We start from the raw sequence: 10405 nt of genomic DNA, 5'->3' as shown, positions 1-10405 counted from the left end.
ATGGGTCCACAGCTAGCTGATCTTTTCCCCTCTGGTTTTACCCCAGGTAAACTCAGACCTTCCAAAGCTCATCACACTTTTCTAGGTACTTTCCAGTCTGGTCTGATTCACTCAGAATCTGCCCTGAGTTAGATGTTTGTCTTCAGAAGTATTTGGAGAGAGGATGGCTGTGGAGAAGGGATAAGCCCTGGCTTGCCTGCGGGGATCAATTTTGTGCAGGTGACATAGTCAATGAAGCGAAAAGATATGCCTAAGCCAGTAAGTGAAAATATGTGGTCAGCACTGACAGATAAAACAAGCAAGACTGGCCTGTAAACAATATCTTTAACTCTCTATGAATTTTTACAATATAATGTCTGTGGGGCATAGTTCATTTATATTTGGTATGTTGTGGGAATTACATTATTACTGGATTTCCAATGTGCTTTTCAGCTTTGAGTTCATATTCCACTCCACTAAGAAGTGACAAAGAGTGGATACCATCTAGTCAAGATGTTAGCAGCTCACATGGAATGAGATTGCTCGTCTCAGTCCCGTCCTTCACCTATCTTCACAGCTGGCAGCCTCTGGCAAATGTCAAAGGCCAAACACAGACTGGTACTCAGAAAATGAGATATCTTTCCATTCCTGAATAAGATCTTGTCATATCAGTGCAAGCTATACCACCAGGTAAGCATGAGAAATATTTGATGTCTCATATTGTCTCTTCTATTACTTCAATTTACAGTACTTCAGCTAAACACAAACAGTAACCTCCCTTATTACAAACCCTACAGTAACAATGTTGATTCCCACATGTCCTTTCAAAAGTGATTTATGACAGAACAATATGAGGGAACAGATGAGCATCCTGCCTCTAGGTTCCACTGCCATCTAATAATCACAGTCAGTATACCCTTGTTTTAATACTCCACATCACGTTCAAAACAGAGTGCTTTGCTGTAAGCCACATGCAGACCATGCAGGATTAAATGAGGCTTCTAGTGTGATACATATAACAACCTCTTAAATGGTTAGGACACCTGTTGATATTAATATAGAAGCATGCATGGAAACAAGTGTGCCACATTTGTATATATGTACACAGATATACAGAGGATTATAAAAAATGCTCAAATAGATAGAGTGGCATTTAACACAAACTTGTCTAGAAGCTAAGCAGAATGGACATAACATACACAGAGCTGATTCCTTAGACAGCTTTTTTTCAGTATAAATGTCTCTATACAAGGAGGTCATTTGCTGACATTTAAAATTTCTGTTCAATATATACCTTTGTTTGGGATCTGCTTCTAATTCATAACCATTTTCATGCAGGGAAAAGTAATGAAATTCACTAGACAGCACCCTTGCTTTGTAGCTGCCCTGGATTTAGAGCCACAAGGAGAAGAAATTAAAGTCTGGCAGCCAAGAATTCAAACTGAAGTTATACAGTGATTTTTTTTTTGTTAAAGGAAATTTTCTCTGTAAATGGATTTGGACTGTCAGATCTGATTGGATTCAAAGCTATAGAAATTTCCTTCTTTGAGAAATCATCTCTTGAAGCAAAATTTAAAAAAAGACAAATGGAGTTTCCCCTGAAATGAAGATAAATATTGAACATTTAGGATATTTTCAATCCTTCTGAACCAACTTCCAGAAAAAGAGTTTGTTCTTCTCAGCAAAGTGCTGAACGGAAAATTGAAGCATGAAAGGAAGACACCTGCATATCTATTTATTTGCTGGCAGGTCAGCTCATCAGCAGCCTAGGATATAGATTCATTAGGGGAAGGAATTTCTTTGCACTAAAAGGTACTATAAGTGTTGTTTAAAGCTGTCAGGGTTTTTCAGACCAGCAAGATGCACAAATTATGATTTCACTTTTGTGATTTTACTAGAATACCATAATTGGTGCCAAACATCATTCTACCTATTTATAAATATTTTTAGGAGTTTCCTATAAGAGATCAGAAAAGATTCAGCTGAAAAAGATCTGCTTCCAACGCATCTGTTATTTAGAAAAACAAACTGATAATTCAGTTAATACTAACAGGGAGGTAAAATTGTCCTAATCTTCACCAGTCTTGGAGATATTTGTAATTATTGTCATGCATGTATTTTGCAGTACATGTTTCGTTTTTGTTTTGGTTTTTGTTTTTTTTCTGAGGGAATAAATGCTCTTGGTCTCTTTACAGGGACACACTCATGGCCCATGACCTGTGGATCAGACTCCGTAAATTGATAGTCCTCAGTTAAGGAGAAGCTACACTGGTCATATCCAAGAAAGCACCACGCATAAGGTCACTTACTGGAAAAATGTATTATTATATCACTGGCCACTGTGAGGTAGCTGGGGGCAGACGTGTTGGAAATGGCAAGCTCTACATGCCTGAAATGACTGCCTGAGCAGTGGTGACCAGCCTATAAAAGGGGAAAAGGCAAACAGTGCCGAGGAGCTGCTCTGGGGAGCCATCAACTCTGTGAAGAAGGTTTGACCCCAATATTTTGGTTGTTCCAGCTATGATATTTGACAACAGGTCTCGGTTATTGAAAGCAGGTGTCACAGGTGACAGTGGTCCAATATCTGTTCTTACAGAAATTGTTGGTCACTCAAAAGTCAAACCTACAATGCTGAGAACTGGACACAAAGAATGTCACACTGGAGAAGAAACTCAGTCTGAAAGAGAGATCATGTCTTTGAATTATCCAATTGACTGTGAGCATAGTTGCCTGCCATGGTGATATGGAAAGGATCTAGAGACACATCTATGAGTATGAGCTGAGAATCAAAGCCAGTGAAAAAATATTTGATTTATAGTAAGTGATTTTATAGCTTACTAAAGAAAGGTTCCTTGTGCATTGGGTTGAAGAAACACTCCTTGTTCAGAGCATTTTTGCTATCCAAGATGTTTGTTTTAATTCTAGAAATGTGTTGATCCCTGCTAGAACTGAAAACACTTTGTCAGACTCTTAAACACCTGAGAACAAGGGATCTCCATCCCATGCCCATGGGAGATGGCTCCTTGTCATTTGCCATAAAATTCCAAAGGGTGGAGGTGACCTCTGATGGAGAAACAGAGGTCTCAGGGGTATTGCTGACCCTTCACCATAGCACTGCAGATCTCCTGTAGCAGCCCTGGAGGAGCTCAGAGGGCAATAAATTTCTAATTTATTTTTTTTTCTCACAAAATGAAAACAAGTTGATCTGGCTGTTAAAGCAGAGCTCTCGGACCTCGAAAATCTCTGTGCTATCAGCGGCCTTGACATGTGATTTGCTATGTCACATCATTTAAAACGTTGCCTCTCTTTGTCCATTGGTGAGATTTCACTAATATTCTAGCACAAGGACTATGTGATAACTTAATATAATGCTAATTAAAATTTGTAAATTTATCAGAGAGCACAAGGTGAAAGGTGGCTAGTTTGGATTTTTTCTTAGAGGACTCCTGAACGAATGTTTTGGTGTCAGGCATCTAAGAGAAAGTGGAGGTATTGGTCTCTAGCTGACACTGATTCTTTTTTTGGGGAAAAGCTGAATACGTTAAGAGAAAGTGTTATTCCTCTATCTCATCACCAATAGCCAGAGAAAGTGACAAAATAATCCTGCAAATATTTGCTTGAATTACTAAGCAAATCTGCCTTGCTGAGCTCAAATTTTACAAATAATTCCCTCAAATAAGTTTAGCTAGGGTAAATATCAAGACTAACTTATTGGATTTCCAAAGCGAACTATGAAATTCATAACAAAGGTGTGAATTTTCTTTAATGAAATTTGCGTTCAAATAAATAACTTGAAAATTAGGCATTTACAGTGATCGCCTCTATCCACACCTGCGAATTCAAGCACTACATCCTGACAGGCAATAGAAATCTCATAATAATTTGTGAAACTAATTAGCACTGTGATTTATATATTGTTCAAAAATTACTTGAAGAAAACCCTTAAGATATACCTGAGAATTTCCTGAATTTGTTCCAGATCAACATGAAAATAGGAAAAGAGCTGAAATTTGGCTTGTAATTATTCAATACAGTGTCTGGCTATTTTCATTCAACTCTGGAGATGAATCTTCAAACTCATTGATTCCTCCTGTGGCCTTGGGACTGATTCATCATCTGTCACCTCCTCTTGCTTCCCTTTGAAGAATCACAACACTCTTCTCTTTTTCTACAAGATATTTGCATTGCTCTGAAGGGAGATACATTTAACTTGGTGCTCAGCTGTTCGAGCCCTGGAGCACTTCCTCAGCAAGGCAAGTGGGAAAATACAAAGGGCTGAAAGACCCAGCTGTGAAGGATGTGGGCAGCAGAGTGGAGAGTGACTTGTTGATGGCTCCAGGAGTAACTACAAGACCTGCCTAACTTCGTTTTCCCCAATCATCAGAGTGAAAGCATAAAGCAAAGACTCTGGAGTAAAACATGTAGCTTTCCTGGTCCACTTCAGCCCTAGGGCTTTAGAAAGTTGAGATATATATTACTCCATCAGGTCAATGCAAGAGTTCAGAGCACTTTCAGAGCTGTTATGAAATCAGTACGAGCAATCTTGGATCTTTATTACAGTATGTTACCTTTTAGCAGCCCACTGGAAATGTGTAAAGAAGTGAGGTACGGCTGTAAACAGTGTAAATATTTTACAGCTCACTGACTTGTATATGAGGAGATATCTGCAGTAACTTAACTGTTTAGACTCCTGCTCCAATAATCTAATGCAAATAAAAAATGGAAAAAAAAAAAAAGCGTACTGGAAAGTAGAGGGAACTTGAGCAAACAGTGCAACCCAAGGTTGTGGTCAGGAAGGAGAAAAGTAAAGAGCATGACAACTCTGTAAACTCAGATGCAGACACAAAACATGCTTGTGGAGTGACACCTAGCAGAGCTCTGTGTGTGCTTTCAATGAGGTTTCACTCTTGCAGAACAAGATATTGCCTGATGTAATCCAGGATTACTTCATCAATACCAAACTTGTTTTATATTAGGAGACCTGGTTCAACTCCTCCAGGGTGAAAATCATTGAACAAGCTATTGTTACAGGTATGCAACACCCACAGTGCTGGTTTGGCCTGGCTATTTCCATTTACGTCTTAGACACGACTTTTCTCAAGGGCACACAAGAAGACAGCAGAAGTTAGCACAGGTTCCATGACTCTAAACTTTATATCAGCCTCTTCGATCTCTTGATCACCTGGTGCTTCCATCACTGGAAATTCATGGCTTCATTTATGTTTCATTTTTCCTTTGAAGGAGTCTGAGATCTTAATAATTTTGGACCTTTTTCACTTGGCCCTAACGTCATAGAAAATCAATTGCAGGAATACTTTCTCTGATGTATTACCACCTATGTGTCCTCTGGATACACAGAGGACTAAAATTGTAAATGCCTGAGATTCTAGCCTCAGGAAAGCAACACTAGTCTGGTGAATATGGGACTGGTTGAAGGGATTAAAAGGGCTTGACTTAATTCCTAGATTTACTGGTGATATGTTGTGGAATTAAAAGTTTAATCTTGGGCCTAGTGGTTCCCACTTATAAACACTCTTCTTTTGTTCCATCGTTTACTTGTTCTTCAAGGTATTTGGGGTAAGTGCTGTCTCTGGCTTTAAGAGCATGTATTGGTGCAAAGATATGGGACTTTGAGGCGACAGGATCAGGAACACAAAATAATTTGAGAAGTTTGTGCTGGAATTACATAAAAGTCTCAGTCTCATTAATGTTTATAAATATGTAAAGGGTGTCATGAGGATGGAGCCAGGCTCTTCTTGATGATAAACAACGATAGAACAAGGGGGAATTGGTACAAACTGGAGCACAGGAGATTCCACTTAAATATGAGAAGAAACTTCTTCACAGTGAGGGTGACAGATACTGGAACAAGCTGCCCAGGGGGGTTGTGGAGTCTCCTGCTCTAGAGACATTCAAAACCTGCCTGGATACCTTCCTGTGTAACCTCATCTAGGTGTTCCTGCTCCAGCACAGGATTGGACTAGATGATCTTTCGAGGTCGCTTCCAATCCCTAACGTTCTGTGATTCTGTGCTCCTAGTAATTTTTCCCCCTCTCCTCAAGTCTCATTTAAGATTCACCAGCTCTTTTTTTTTCTTTTAAATGTCAAACAAGTTATCATTTTGCACTTTCTCCATTCCCTATGAATTTATAGGTTTTATTGGTATGCAGTAATGTCAGCCTGGGACAATGAACATTGATTACCCAAAACTCATCACCCTGCTCACATTGATTGTGAGCTCTTGAGAACTGTACAATAGCTCTTGCTTTCTTTCTCTCTTCCCTGTTATCCTATGCACAATAAAAAGGCTGCATTAGAATATACACTAGACAAAAAATTGTTACCTTTATTATACAAATCTCCCATCCCCTGCCTTCATCCACAGTAAGCTGAATGATCACACTGCTGTAGAAGGTACCCTCATCCCGGCCTTGCAGATCACAGGTCTAGAGGAGAATGGTTGTGGATATCTTGTTCTGAAAGCAGCTGGATAGACTGTGCCAAGTACATCTCTTCAAAAGTGGCACACAGGGGACCATCCATGATCAGAATGAAGCAATGCCAGCAGGCCACTACGTGTAGCCTGTGACCAACAAAAACAACATCTGCCTATAGGAGCACGGCGTAGACGTTTGGCAATGTGGCCATAGAGAGCAGTAGCTGTCTCAAAGACCTGCAGAGACCCAGCACAGCCGGGAATGCCTAAGAAGGAGAGGTAAGGCTAAGGGTGTGCAGCTGAAAGACTTTCCAAGAGCGTCCTGCAGAGGCAGGTGAAAAAACAAACTCTGCAGATGTTTAGAAGTGTCCAGAAAGGGTAATGGCATTACCAAAGGCAGATAAGTACCAGTCCTGCAGCTGAGTATTGGCAGCTCTGTCAGTTCATTTACCAAGCAACTGGCAGTCCAACCTCCATTTCTCCAGCTTTGGAAACATCCAGGTGAGTAGCTGAATAAGAAGGATGTGATGCAAAGGAGGTAAGAATGTTCTAGAGCTTTTCTGAGTGGAGATGTTGCTACATGGACTAAGATGTAGCTGTGGCTGAGAGTGGCTCTGTAGTCATTATACATATACCCACACAAACATTTGCACCCACACACATACACACACATGTGAGCACACACACACTGATTTTAATACGCCATTCCACGCAAGTATTATATATATATGTATATATTTTTTATTTTAATTTTGAAAACTTGAGTGCTTGCTTTTACATAGAGTAAAATTAATTTTGCTGAGATTTGTTAGTCCCTTTTCCCCCATCTGTAAATGGATCTCTATCAGTTATGCAATACAAGGGTACACTACCATTAAAAGTGCAGATGCAGGCAAACAAACAAACAAACAAACACATTGTTCTGAACTGGAATATGTAAAATATTCATATTCAAGAACAAAACATAAAAACCAACCTTTAATGAAAAATTCACAGTATAATACATGCATTGTTGCTCCATCTCCAGGGCTGCAGCAGTTTCCAGACCAACGTGATACCTGTTTTTTCACTGCCTTGTTTTACTCGATTAATTCAAAACCAGTTCACTCACAGACATCCCACTATTAGGTGCCTAAATTGACTCTGATTTCTTTAGAGGCGGTATATTTGAGACTACAGTAATATCTGTAGAAGCTGTGACTGTTTAAAACATTCAGCATGTAGGTCCAAGAGTATGTACAGCAAGGCTGTTGTGTATCTTAATGGCAGGTCTGTGCCTGGAAATGCCCTGCTGGGCATAGACACACAAGCCACCTCTGAACAAGCAGGAGATCTCTTTTGACAAGGTGCTTGGACCATCTCAGTACCTCTATTTCTTCAATGAGCAAATTAGCCAAATGTTAACATGGCTGAGCAGCTCTCCGTAGAAGGAGAACATTTTGAACAAGCTGGAGTATCTCTGTAACAGCACAGCACTACACCGTGCAGAACCACTTGCAAAGCTTTGCACACAGGGCAGAAGAAAAGAGATAGAGTTGGTTGAGATTAAGGTTATCCCTTCCTTCTCTCCCTGTTTTGAAGGACAGCTCTGCCTCTCATGGGCAGGGAAACTCATCATGTGGAAGAGGTTTTCCCTTCTGCTAATGTCAGAGTATCTTTGTTGATTTAACCTCTGTGAGCTAGAGCAGATTGCATCTGTTAAATGCAGCTGTGGTTAGCTCAGCTTTAGCACTCTGTACTAAATATTGGGAGAGGTGTTCTCATGAATATGGGAAGGAAATCATTGGATCCTGAAGCTGTTTTGTGCCCTGCTTTCAAAATGTTTCCCTCAGCCTGGTTGATCTATCTTGACACAAAGTCTTTCTTCACATACTTTTGAAAAGTGATCTTTTACTACCAGAAGATGGTGTGCTTCCACCACATCATGCCACAGCCAGCTTGAGTAGGGGATTGTGCCTCCTGTGTAAAAGCATCTTTCCTCATGATGTAGGCAAGCAATAGTTATGACAAAATCTAAAGGAGTTTGTGGCAAAAAATAATAGTTCATACTTAGTGAATGCACACATCACTATATTTTCAGGCGTATTCTTTTTATCAAAATAAGTTTATAAAATAATACTTTAAAAAAAAATTATCATTAGGAGAAGATCATGCCTTTAACTGAAAAATGAGCAATCAAGATTTAAAATACTTGCATGTCTTTTAGTATCTGAAATATTGTTCAAGTGTTTGAAATTTTTGCACATAAATGTCTTTTATTTGGTTCTCTATTCCTTTATGTAGACTTTGCTGAAAATTTTATATTAAAGATGTCTTCGGTGTTAAACAATTTATTCTAGAAAATGTGAAAATACTTGATTTCTGTGTAAAACTGTAAACTGAAATAGAAATGTTTTAATCTAGGATGTTCCAGATGTTAGTAAAATGCCACAGTTTTCAAACAGAAAAAAAACTTACAAACCTAGTAGAACTACACCATCACAGTACATTCACCTGCATGGTATGCAGGGATTTTAAACTCAATTTTGCTGTTTTGTTTTTCCTGTGTAGTTAACTATGTGTGTGGGTTTGTTCATAGACTAACAATGAGTAAGAAAAAAAACTTTCCTTTTTAGGCCTTTCTAATGACTTCCTTAAAGTTCTTAAAGCATGCTGGTTTTATAAATGGCCTAGCTTACAATTTATATTTATATATCTTATTCTTAAGCCCTTGAGTTGGGAAGTGAAGTGTAAGAGGCAGCATTATGAAGACTCTTACTTCTGGGTGTGAGTGGCTGATGAGTTGAAGTAGACCTTCTTATGTCTTTAAAGATTTTATAACATTCAACTCATGTTTACATCTTTAGAATGAGACAACAGCAGAATGAGTATTGGCATTTCCTGGCTTTTACTCATTGGAAACTCCATACACAAATAGCACATGGATGATGTGGTAGTATCAACAAAGAAAAAGCTTTGTTGGCAACATGTGCTTTGCCGTCTGTAGAAACTTGACTTGGTTGCGGAGCATGGAAGTTTCTCACTTAGTTTTGCTTGTAATTTCAAGGCTGCTGGGGCATGTATGCTGAGCAGGGAAGCACTGACTGAGGTACTATGAAGAACTACACAGCTATCTAGCTGAATAGGCTGTAAGGAAAGGGATTGTGTGGGGCGGGGGTTGCTGTTGTTTTGTTTGTTTGTTTCAGATATTTGTTTATCTCAAAATGCAAAATAAGATAACATTTCCCATTGGCTACGGACACTGAGGTTCAAGCCAAAAATTGCTATTTTGAACTTGTTAAAATAAAGATATTTTTGTGGCAGGTTTTTCAATGTTGTGTTTAAAAACACCTCAACTTCACTAGGAAGGGTTACTAAGATCGCAGTACAGCTAAACCCAGACAGCCTTGCAGTTCATTGGAGGACTAATAGCAGAGACATAGCAAGACTGACCTAGACATAATGCTAGTTTTTGCCACTGGAATTCTGTGATGTCTGTTATCAGAGGAAACTGAGATTTTACACAGGTCTTCTGTCTGGGGTTGCACAAATGAAGCCAGTGGAAGAAATTTAATACTCATGCTGTGCCCTATTTATTTCACGTGTACCAACTATGCAAATAAATAGCAGTGTTTATAAACAAACAAACAGAGCATATCTTAAATCTGGAAAATGTTTTATACACATAGATGTGTTTCCAAAAGGCCTCATTTTACATCACAGCACCATGGACTAGCTGAATCTGCGTCTCTTCTAAGTAAAATGCATACCTATGCAACTGTGTTCATGTTTGGTACTTTACCTAAACTAAGAAATCCTCTTCAGAGGCTTATTTTTTAAAGCCTTCTATATTTATACTTTTCAAGTATCAGAACAAACTCAGAATTGTTTGCAAAAGGTAAGACAGATATGTAGTTAATTGGCATTTTGGAAAAGGTTATTCATTTCATACTTATAAGATATTGCTCCAGATTTTGGCTACTCCACTATACAGAAACTGTAGAGGAATTG

This window comes from Nesoenas mayeri (assembly GCF_963082525.1).
Source record: "Nesoenas mayeri genome assembly, chromosome: 1".
In the NCBI taxonomy this organism is placed as follows: domain Eukaryota; kingdom Metazoa; phylum Chordata; class Aves; order Columbiformes; family Columbidae; genus Nesoenas; species Nesoenas mayeri.
The sequence above is the reverse complement of the archived record's forward strand: the minus strand, read 5'-3'. Positions refer to the sequence as shown.